This window comes from Rhinopithecus bieti, unplaced genomic scaffold (assembly GCF_001698545.2).
Source record: "Rhinopithecus bieti isolate Rb0 unplaced genomic scaffold, ASM169854v2 scaffold_13704, whole genome shotgun sequence".
NCBI classification, from domain to species: Eukaryota; Metazoa; Chordata; class Mammalia; order Primates; family Cercopithecidae; genus Rhinopithecus; species Rhinopithecus bieti.
Window position 1 is genome coordinate 4,396,270 of NW_016808231.1, and position 11,971 is coordinate 4,408,240.

The 11,971-nt window shown below is 46.4% G+C and overlaps 1 protein-coding gene across 3 annotated transcripts in view; it reads right to left on the reverse strand.

Annotated features, from left to right (window-relative positions):
• Positions 1–11,971, reverse strand: part of HMOX2 (heme oxygenase 2) — a 39,310-nt gene that overhangs the window by 15,559 nt on the left and 11,780 nt on the right. The window contains exon 1 of one of the 3 annotated variants that reach the window (XM_017886318.1): positions 4,200–4,372. The exons of the other annotated variants lie outside the window; for them this stretch is intronic. The gene's annotated coding sequence lies outside the window, so the exon portion shown is untranslated. Of the gene's footprint in view, positions 1–4,199; positions 4,373–11,971 lie in introns of those variants that run through there. 3 annotated transcript variants of the gene reach the window in all.

Here is an 11,971-nt window from a genome sequence, read left to right on the forward strand (position 1 = left end):
TGTTAGCCAGGATGGTCTCGATCTCCTGACCTCGTGATCCGCCCGTCTCGGCCTCCCAAAGTGCTGGGATTACAGGCTTGAGCCACCGCGCCCGGCTCTAAAGTTTTAACTGACAATTATATTTATGGGGTACAGTGTGATGTTTGCACACATGTATACATTGGGGAATAATCAAATCAGGGTTATTAACAGATCTATTAGCTCATATACTTATCATTTCTTTGTGGTGAGCACTTTTAAAATCCACTCTTTTAGCAATTTTGAAGTATACAATACTATTATAATATTAACCATATTAACTATAGTCACTATGCTGTAAGACAGATCATCAGACCTTATTTCTCCTAACTGAAATTTTGTACCCTTTAATCAACATCTCCCCTTTCCACACCCAACTTTCCCTTCCCCCAGCCGCTGGTAACCAACATTTCACACTCTCCTTCTATAACTTGGACTTTTTCAGATTTCACATATAAGTGATATCGTGCACCATTCGTCTTTGTTTGGCTTACTTCACTCAGCATAATGTCCTCTAGATGCATCCATGTAGTCACAAATGACAGAATTTCCTTCTTGTTTATGGCTGAGTAGTATTCCATTGTGCGTAAATACCAGCTTTTAAAAATCCATTAATCCACTGTGTGCTGCGAAGACTAAGTGGGCTAACATGTATGAATGTTTGACAAAAGGTAGCACCACTTCAAATATTGAGCTCTTACTGAGGAAGTCGCTGGTGAGAATGAGCAATTGGATGATTGTTAAACACTGAGAAAGAACAAGAAATCCAGCAAATTCGGATAGTTCTGGGCAGGTCACACCTGAGGACTCCTAACTCAGACCTCATTCTCCAGCAGTGTCAGGAAACAGGAATATCTGCCCTTTCCAAGGTGAACCATGTGACCACTACAGGCTAGAATACCCACATTGCAGATGCCACTGGAGATTGGCTGAGCCACATGTTTGGGGCAGCAGACAGAGCTCAATCAGTTCTAATCCAATAAGGCACTAGGTAACAGAGACTTCTCAACACCCTGAAGAAGCCACATCATCTAGAACTATCGCTTCTAAGTTTATAGAATAAATGGCCTGAGGTCTCCTCTGAACTCTGGTACTGCCACTCCTCAGGAAATATTATACATAAGCCCTTTCATTTCAATCACGGGGGCAATTCAATCCCACAGTTCATTGAATGGAAAAGTGACTATTAACCTCTTGATAAAAGAGCAAATCCAGGCTGAGTGCAGTGGCTCACACCTATAATCCCGGCACTTTGGGAGGCCAATTGGGAGGATCGCCTAAGCCTAGGAGTTTAAGACTAGCCTGGGCAACACAGCCAGACCTTGTCTCTACGAAATACAAAATAATTAGCCAGGCATGGTGACACACACCTGTAGTCCCAACCAATGGGGAAACTGGGGCCAGAGGATCTTTTAACCCCAGGAGTTCAAGGATGCAGTGAGCTATGATCACACCATTGTACTCCAGCCTGGCAAGGGAGTAAGACTCAAAAAAAAAAGAGCAAGTTAAGACTGAATCCAGCTGGGCGTGGTGGCTCACGTCTGTAATCCCAGCACTTTGGGAGGCCAAGTGAGTAGATCACCTGAGGTCAGGCATTCAAGACCAGCCTGGCCAACATGGCGAAACCCTATCTCTACTAAAAATATAAAAAATTAGCCAGGTGTGGTGGCGCGTGACTGTAATCCCAGCTACTCGGGAGGCTGAGGCACAAGAATTGCTTGAACCCAGGACGTAGAGGATGCAGTGAGCCGATAGTGCCACTGCACTCCAGCCTGGGCGACAGAGCAAGACTGTGTCTCAAAAAACAAAAAACAAAAAAAAACAAAAAAAAGGTTGGGCGCAATTGCTCACACCTGTAATCCCAGCACTTTGGGAGGCCGAGGCAGGTAGATCTCACGAGGTCAAGAGATTGAGACCATCCTGGTTAACACAGTGAAACCCTGTCTCCACTAAAAATACAAAAAAATTAGTTGGGTGTGGTGGCAGGTGCCTGTAGTCCCAGCTACTCGGGAGGCTGAGGCAGGAGAATGGCGTGAACCTGGGAGGTGAAGCTTGGCAATGAGCCGAGATCACGCCACTGCCCTCCAGCCTGGACTACAAAGTGAGACTCTGTCTCAAAAAACAAACAAAAAAAAAGACAATGAATCCTGGAAAAGTGCGGACTCGGGACACAAAGCACTTGAGTCAGATTTACTAAGTAAGCATTTGCATGTCTGGGCAAAAAGGAAGGCAAAAGCAAAACAACTGCAAACTAATTTAAAGGCATTAGCCTCTTAAGTAACCTCAAAAACTGACAAGAGACTGGTTGTGGTAGCTCAAGCCTATAATCTCTGTACTTTGGAACGCTGAGGTAGAAGGATCGCTTGTGGCCAGGAGTTCAACACCATCCTGGGCAACAAAGTGAGACCTCCCCCCTCCATCTCAAAAAATATATTGAATAAAAAAAAAAAACAACTGATAGCAGTTCAAGAAGTCCAAGACTTTTCTTGCAGGCTTTTTTACTGGAGAAGAGAGGTGTGCTCATCTCTAGCCATGTTCAAATACAACTGAGCAAGCAGTGAAGGCAGACACCAAGGACGGAACCTGAAACACTGAAATGAGTTCAAAGAAGGGGCCTGGGATTGACTATTGCTGGGACAACGATGAGTCCTGATAGAGTCTTCCTATTATAACTGAAATAAGCACAAGACTCGCCCCTATTCCCTGACTGCCACCTCACTTTATATGAGAAGAATGTGTCCCAGGGCTGAGAAGCTGAGGATTCTTTAGTTTCATAGGCAGCACCGGGGTGGGGGGAGGTGGTAAAGCCCTGAGTGAATTCTAAAATGGTTCTGGTGGGATTTTTATAGGGACAGAGCCTAGGCTTCAGGCATCCCACAGGGCTGGCTTTAACTGATGAAACCTTGGGTCATCCCTAGGTTACTATCAAGCAAATATTATTCCAACACTGAACAACCTTGAAAGCAGGTGTCCTGTGGATAAGTGGAGTCAGTCATGTTTCCTTTTACACAGGCACAAAAATTGTCACCTGTAAGCTTCAGCTTCTATCATAAACAGGAACTGTGAATAGCATTTGGGGCTGGAGGGAAAAAAATTAGGTGATTAAGGTGCACATGCAGAACTGTCATTTTGGGAAACCTGAGAGTGCCATCAGCTCCCAGATGCTTTCCTCTCCACAAGCAGCCTGAAGCATTAGAAGCCATTCCTGGAGGCTGGTTCTGGTAGCTCACACCTATAATCTCTGCACTTTGGGAGGCCGAGGCTGAAGGATCACTTGAGTCCAGGAGTTTGAGACCAGCCTAGGAAACATAGTGAGCCCCCCGCTACAAAAAAATAAAAATAAAGTAATTTTTTTTTTTAAAGAAGCCATTCCTGCCTTGGCAGACGACCCTCAAGTTCACCCAAGAGAGCACTAGACTATAAGTCTGACAGAGCTGGGTATACCAGGCTACGTCACTTTCAAGCAGTGTCTCATTGGCTCTGAAGAAACTAAGATCAAGAAAATTAACATGGGCAAGGTCACTCAGAGAGCTAATGATCAAGTTGAGACTAAACTTGAGTCATTCTGAATGCGAGGTGACTCCTCCTGTGTCCCTAGCTAACCCTCATTGGTTCCTGCATGTGAGATTAGTATGATGTCACCACAGACTGCTAGTAACATGGAAACTGAAGTTATGGGCTAGAGGCACTCGTACCACACTGCATTTATGCATGCAGTAGAGAGGTTAAACTACTGCCTGTAATTTGTTGTTTTAGTATGAAAAGTGAGCAAGAGGCCGGGCATGGTGACTCACACCTATAATCCCAGCTCTTTGGGAGGCCGAAGTGGGCAGATCACTTGAGGTCAGGAGTTCGAGAACAGCCTGGCCAACATGGTGAAACCCCATCTCTACTAAAAATACAATTATTAGCCAGATGTGATGGTGCACGCCTGTAATACCAGCTACACAGGAGGCTGAGGCAGGAGAATCGCTTGAACCTAGGAGGTGGAGGCTACAATGAGCTGAGATCGATCTACTGTACTCCAGCCTGGTCAACAGAGCGAGACTCTGTCTAAAAAAAAAAAGAAAAGAAAAGAAAAGAAAAGAAAAGTGAGCAAGATTCTATTATTTCTGAGAAATAAGTGCTCAGGCCCAGCTGAAGATTCAGAAGTTGATGCTGCTTGTCCCCAAAACACTCACCTTGGCTCACTCAGATTACACAACAACCTTAGAAGATTGTTCCCTGGTGAGATCTATTTTTGATGACTAACAGGGCAGGCCAAGGCTGGTTCCAGCAGGGGAGGATGGCATACCCCAATATTCAGTGCCTGAAGAGAGACAATCAGACCTGCCAGACCTTAGTGGACAATGAAGCCAGGGGCTCCAGAGCATCCCTGTACCAAAGGGAGGTCACAATAGGGTCTGCACATCTCTATAGCATCCATTGCTATAGTAACTACAGAGAAATAGACTAAATCGTGTCAAGCATGTATTGAGTGTTTAAAATCTAAGCAGTCCTGGCCGGGCGCGGTGGCTCAAGGCTGTAATCCCAGCACTTTGGGAGGCCGAGACGGGTGGATCACGAGGTCAGGAGATCGAGACCATCCTGGCTAACACGGTGAAACCCCGTCTCTACTAAAAAATACAAAAAACTAGCAGGGCGAGATGGCGGGCGCCTGTAGTCCCAGCTACTCGGGAGGCTGAGGCAGGAGAATGGCATAAACCCGGGAGGCAGAGCTTGCAGTGAGCTGAGATCCGGCCACTGCACTCCAGCCTGGGCGACAGAGCGAGACTCCGTCTCAAAAAAAAAAAGAAGGAGATTCTTCATGATGAACTTCAACTCAAAGTCTGTGACCCTCAGTGTAAGCCATTTATTTATTTATTTGTTTTTAGAGACAGGGTTTTGCTCTGTCTGGAGTGTCCCATCTACTTAGGAGACTGTGGTGGTGCGATATTAGCTCACTGCAGTCTCTACCTCCTGGGCTCAGGCGATCCTCCCAATTCATCCTTCTAAGTAGCTAGGACTACATGTGCGCACCACTATGCTAATTTTAAAAAGTATTTTGTAGAGATAGTGTCTCAATGTATTGCCCAGGCTGGTCTGGAACTCCTAGCCTCAAGGAATCCTCTCACCCTCCCTGTGTTGGGATTACAGTTGTGAGGTACTGCATCTGGCCCCTAGTATAGATTTGATGCTGCCTGTAAGGCTTTTCATGGAGACAGCGATATTTCCATTTCTTGTTTGAAAGTATATGGGGTGGCCGGGCGCGGTGGCTCAAGCCTGTAATCCCAGCACTTTGGGAGGCCGAGACGGGCGGATCACGAGGTCAGGAGATCGAGACCATCCTGGCTAATACGGTGAAACCACGTCTCTACTAAAAAATACAAAAAACTAGCCAGGCGACATGGCAGGAGCCTGTAGTCCCAGCTACACGGGAGGCTGGGGCAGTAGAATGGCGTAAACCCGGGAGGCGGAGCTTGCAGTGAGCTGAGATCCGGCCACTGCACTCCAGCCTGGGCGGCAGAGCAAGACTCCGTCTCAAAAAAAAAAAAAAAAAAAAAAAAAAAAAAAAAAAGTTTAGGGGGGGTGGGCCAAGGGGCTCACACTTGTAATCTCAGTACTTTGGGAGGCCAAGGCAGGTGGATCACAAGGTCAGGAGTTCAGGACCAGCCTGGCCAATATGGTGAAACCCTATGTCTACTAAAAATACAAAAATTAGATGGATGTGGTGGTGCGTGCCTGTAGTCCTAGCTACTCAGAACCCGGGAGGCAGAGGCTGCAGTGAGCCGAGATCATGCCACTGCACTGCACCCTGGGCAACAGAGCGAAATTCTATCTCAAAAAAAAAAAAAAAAAAAATTATAAAAAAAAAGAAGGAAAGAAAGAAAAGAAAGAAAATCTTGGAATTTCAAGCAAAATATATATATATATATACTTTTTGAGATAGAGTCTCACTTTGTCACCTAGGCTGGAGTGCAGTGGCAGTCTCGGCCCACTGCAGCCTTGACCTCCTGAGCTCAAGTGATCCTCCCACCTCAGTCCCCCGAGTACCTAGGACTACAGGCATGCAACACCATGCCCAGGTAATTTTTCGGTATTTTTTGTAGAGATGGGGTTTCACCATGTTGCCCAGGCGAGTCTTGAACTCCTGAACTCAACCAATCCAATTGCCTTGGCCTCCCAAAGTGCTAGGATTACAGGAGTGGGCCACAGTACCCGGCCTAGCAAAATAAATTCTGCAAAAGACCTAAGGGAAGATATCGTATTGTTTTAGTTTAACTCCTTCGAGGAGACCCTGAACAAGACTTAGGTGAAGGGTCCTCCAGTAACCGAGAATCAGGGATGGAAGACAGGACACACTTTTGTTTCTTTAGAGTGACTTATAAAAAGTAAAGGTTTAATTAGGTAACTGAAAATTTACTTTGTCCTGTGACAAATCTGATTTGCATTTTCATCTCATGACAACCAATCTCCAATCCAGGGTTTCTCCAATGGGGGCCAACTTGTCCCCCAAGGAACATGTTTGGAAACGTGGCAATGTTTGCAGACATGTTTAGTTGTCACAACTGAAAGATGGGAGTGTGCTACTGACAATAGTGGGTAGAGGTCAGGGACACTGCTCAGTGTCCTATAATGCACAGATAGCACACACATGCTTGCATGTGCGCACATACACACATACCCCACCGCCACAAACGATCCAGCCCAAATTGTCAACAGCACTAACGTTGAGAAACCCTGCTGGACCACAAAAGCAGTGTGCATTCAAAAGAGGACATGAGTCTAATACCGCTCTCATCCCTTCATCAATTTACAGAGACGAGATTGTTAGTCACCTTTATCAAATATCCCTTACATAAATTTCTGAGGTAACTAAATTTCCACCAAAAAAACAGAAGAGGCTATTAGAGGCCGCTTGGCACTGCCCACAAATGACAATGAAAAGGGTTACAGTACCTTCCCGGGAATAGACCTTATTTGTTATGTATTTGGATCTCTGGAAGTTAAACATTTAAAACAAACTCAGTAACAAAGCCAGGCAGGCTGAAGCCCCTGACAGAAATGTGTTTATCGACTTCTTTGTGGGATGGAACATAAAACTGGGAGAAATTTCATTATCGTTTATCAGTCTGGTATCTGACTGCTAAGAAAGCTAAGAATCAGGAGAACTCTGCAACTAGCTAGCTGTAGGACTTCCTTGGAGCTCCAATGAGTCATTTCTCAGTGAACTGCAGGGAGGATGGCTTTGAAGAGGAAGCAAAGCAGGAAAGGCTGTGGGCCTCCTATACCCTGCTTCAGTCAGAACAGCTCCCCTATTCCTTGCTATTATTTTCTCCAAGAAAAAGATTGTGCTGCTTCTAAAAATAAGATCCAAAAAACAACAATAAGTGATAATATTGTAGGCCTGATATTACATTCAGAGCTACCTAAGTAAGCCTTTTATGATCCATCCTAGCACTTGTATCTTGTTACGGTATGTATCTGTTTATATGTTTGTTTTCCAGATTACAGTTCATTTATCTTGGCCTCCCATTGCCCAACTACACATCAATCAGGGTTTGCTGACTGAATGAATCATTTCCAGAATACAAGGTATTCTCAAAATTGAGGCATTCTCAAAGTGCTGATGACAGAGGGCAATTAAAGGTGAATCTCAGGTATAAGAATAAGGGGCCGGGCGTGCTGGCTCACGCCTGTAATCCCAGCACTTTGGGAGGCCGAGGTGGGTGGATCACGAGGTCAGGAGATCGAGACCATCCTGGCTAACACGGTGAAACCCATCTCTACTAAAAACACAAAAAATTAGCCAGGCATAGTGGCGGGCACCTGTAATCCCAGCTACTCAGGAGGCTGAGGCAGGAGAATGGCGTGAACCCGGGAGACGGAGCCTACAGTGAGCAGAGATTGCGCCACTGCACTCCAGCCTGGGCGACAGTGTGAGACTCCGTCTCAAAAAAAAAAAAAAGAATAATGGGGCAGGTGTGGTAGCTCACACCTATTATCCCAACACTTTGGGAGGCTGAGACAGGAGGATCACTAAGGCCAGGAGTTCGAGACCAGCCTGGGCAACATATAGAGATCCCTGTTGCTACCTCCCCCCAAAAATTATAAAACTAGCTGGATGAGGCTGGACGCAGTGGCTCACACCTGTAATCCCAGCACTTTGGGACGCCGAGGCAGGTGGATAGCTTGAGTACAGGAGTTCCAGACTAGCCTGGGCAATGCGGCAAAACCCCATCTCTACAAACAATACAAAACTTAGCTGAGCATGGTGGCACACGCCTGTAGTCCCAGCTATCTGGGAGGCTGAGGTAGGAGGATCACTTGACCCTGGGGTTGGAGGCTGCAGTGAGCCACGATCGTGCCACTGTACTCCAGCCTATGTGACACAGCAGGACTCTGTTTCAAAAAATTTTTTAAAAGTAAAATAAAATTAGCTGGATATGGTGGTGAGTGCTTGTGGTACCCGCTACTCGCAAGGCTGAGGTGGATCACTTGAGCCCATGACTATGCCACTGCAGAAGGAAGGAAGGAAGAAAGTAAGGGACGAAGGGAGGGAGAAAGGGAGGGAGGATGATGGCTGCCTAATGACTAAACACTTGGTGAAAGATGAGAATGGCCCTGTTGGGGGATCAAGCATTTGACGCTTTGTGCTTGAGTAACTCACTGTTTCATACATGAAGGGAAAATGCTGCATTACATTGGTCTTAAACTGGCTTCCTTACATTCCACAGATATGACTACTGAGAGCGTACCTTTTAGATTTTGTTTTATGGTCTCTGAAAGCCTGATTGGTAGCATAACACTGTGTTACTTGCCCCCCCCCCTTTTTTTTTTGAGACAGAGTCTTGCTCTGTCGCCCAGGCTGGAGTGCAGTGGCCAGATCTCAGCTCACTGCAAGCTCCGCCTCCCAGGTTCATGCCATTCTCCTGCCTCAGCCTCCCGAGTAGCTGGGACTACAGGCACCCGCCACCTTGCCCGGCTAGTTTTTTGTATTTTTTAGTAGAGATGGGGTTTCACCGTGTTAGCCAGGATGGTCTCGATCTCCTGACCTCGTGATCCACCCGTCTCGGCCTCCCAAAGTGCTGGGATTACAGGCTTGAGCCACCGCGCCCGGCCTCTTGCCCCCTCTTTACATAAAGAAATGTATACCAGCCTGGGCAACATGGCAAAAACCCTGACTCTACAAAAAAAACTACAAAAATTAGCTGGGTGTGGTGGCACATGCCTGTCGTCCCAGCTACTCAGGAGTCTGAGGCAGGAGGATTGCTTGAGCCCAGGAGGTGGAGGTTGTACTAAGCCAAAAACGCACCACTGCACTCCAGCCTGGGCAACAGAGTGAGATCCTGTCTCAAAAAAAGAGAGAAATGTACAGGCACACTTTTAACTGTCATGGTGGCAAATGCTTGCCAGCCTTCTCCACTCAATGCATACACAAACCACTGACTCCTTGATGTCTACATCTGTGAAAAAACATCCAGTGTCCCCCAAGTTGTCCTTAGAGTCTGGGTTTCATAGCAGCAGCAAGGTCTCTTCATGTTGTTCTCTAGGGAAGGGGTCAGCCACAAAAAGGCAACAGTTATACAACTTTGTAACAAGCCCACATCCTGTATCTATGCACATTTTGGAGGAAACACCAAGGCCTCAGATTATCATTATTGCAAAGGAAAATGCTACAGTTATCATAATTTACTGAAAAAAAAGAAAAAAGAAAAAATCAAAAATCCCAGCAGTTTGCTGTAAAAACTGAGTAACTTCCTGTTACAATCTTCTCCAATGGGGCAGCACCCACAACTATACATATTAAAGTGAAGTTTAATGTCCAAGAGTTTAATTCCTTTAATTCCCAAGAGTTCCCAAAGCTGGTCAAACATCATTATCTCCATTAATCATTATTCAGAGGAAATTCAAATAGCCCAGAACGTCAACTACTGACTGAGGACATGATTAGGCAACAATGAATGAACAGCTTCAGAAAAAAGCAGACAAAATGGAAAAGGCAGCTGTCCAACAGCTCAGGCGTTCTCCAAGCCCGTGAGAGGTATACTCAAGCCTTTTTTTTTTTCTTTTGAGATGGAGTTTCGCTGTTGTTGCAGCAAAACAATAGAGTGCAATGGCGCAATCTTGGCTTGCTGCAACCTCCGCCTCCTGGGTTCAAGCGATTCTCCTGCCTCAGCCTACTAAGTAGCTGGGACTACAGGCATGCACCACCACATCCAGCTAATTTTGTATTTTTAGTAGACACAAGGTTTCTCCACGTTGGTCAGGCTGGTCTCGAACTCCCAACCTCAGGTGATCCACCCGCCTCGGCCTCCCAAAGTGCTGGGATTACAGGTATGAACCACCGTGCCAGGCCACGTCTGGCTAATTTTGTATTTTTAGAGGTCAGGCTGGTCTCAAACTCCTGATCTCAGGTGATCCACCCACCTTGGCCTTCCAAAGTGCTGGGATTACAGACATGAGCCACTGTGCCCAAACTTTTTTTTTTTTTTTTTTTTGAGACGGAGTCTCGCTCTGTCACCCAGGCTGGAGTGCAGTGGCCGGATCTCAGCTCACTGCAAGCTCCACCTCCCAGGTTCACGCCATTCTCCTGCCTCAGCCTCCCAAGTAGCTGGGACTACAGGCGCCCGCCACCTCGCCCGGCTAGTTTTTTGTATTTTTTAGTAGAGACGTGGTTTCGCCATGTTAGCCAGGATGGTCTCGATCTCCTGACCTCGTGATCCGCCCGTCTCGGCCTCCCAAAGTGCTGGGATTACAGGCTTGAGCCACCACGCCCGGCCTTTTTTTCTTTTTTTTGAGACAAGGTCTTGCTGTGTTGCTCAGGCTGAAGTACAGTGGCTCAATCATAGCTCATTGCAGCCTCAACTCCTGAGCTCAGGTGATACTTCCGACTTAGCCTCTGGAGCAGCTGGGACTACAGGCATTCACTACCACGTCTACCTAATTAAAATTTTTTTTGTAGAGACAGGGTCTCACTATGTTGCCCAGATTGGTCTCGAACTCCTGGGCTGAAGCGATCTCTCTTTGGCCTCCCAAAGTACTGGGATTACAGTCGTGGGCCATGATGCCCAGCCTCAAGCCTTTTCTCAAACAAAACCCTATACACATGGCCAATATATAAAGGAAATAAGTGAGCTTCCATACTTAAAAATGAGGAGAGAAAGAGAAAGGAGGGCCAAAAGGGACTGAGCTCAGCTCCTCAGTCGCCTCAGGACCTCGAGCTTGGCTTACTTTGCTCAGCTATGGTCTAGGAGACAAAAGATACTCAATTAAACATTTGCTGGCTACCATTTCCCACTACCTGTGCTAAGTGACCAGTGGCTCTGGGCACGGTCTCTTATTATAGGCCTGTATGCCCAAATCAGCAGTGGGAAGCTGGGCCTGGATTAGCCATTGTTCCCAGACCTGACCTGCCCAGAGCTTTCTGGCTACTGGGCCAGAGCTCCATCTACTCTTCCACACATCATTTCCAGTTGCCCACTAGCTCCTTGAAAACTTCATGACCTTCCAAAAAACCATGTAGTTTCTGTGTCTTCAACTCACCTCATCCCCAGCATTGGTACTGAGCTCTAACTCTGTATTAGGGACAGGCACATACTCTAATCAGCTGTCCTTGACTAAAGGCAGACCTTGAGCTCTAAACACTTCTGCCTCACCCACACCAGCCAGTTAAGTTGCTGCAGCCTCAGCAGTCCTCTCCTAGGAACCAGATTAGACCGCTGCTAACACATGGGGACACGCTGTCCTTTGGACAAGTACTCAGGCAAGTCCCTTGACAGTTGGTGTTTGGTAAAAGGCTGTTTGTTTACAAAGGAATGTCCTAAGGTTTCTGTCTTCAATCTACTCAAATACTTTTCTCGAACACAATGTGTGTTCGAAGACACAAATTGAGAGATGTGTACTTCTGAAGATGGGAAGAAAGGGTATTTGTCAGAACAATCCTTATCCTTTTTTTTTTTTTTTTTTTTTT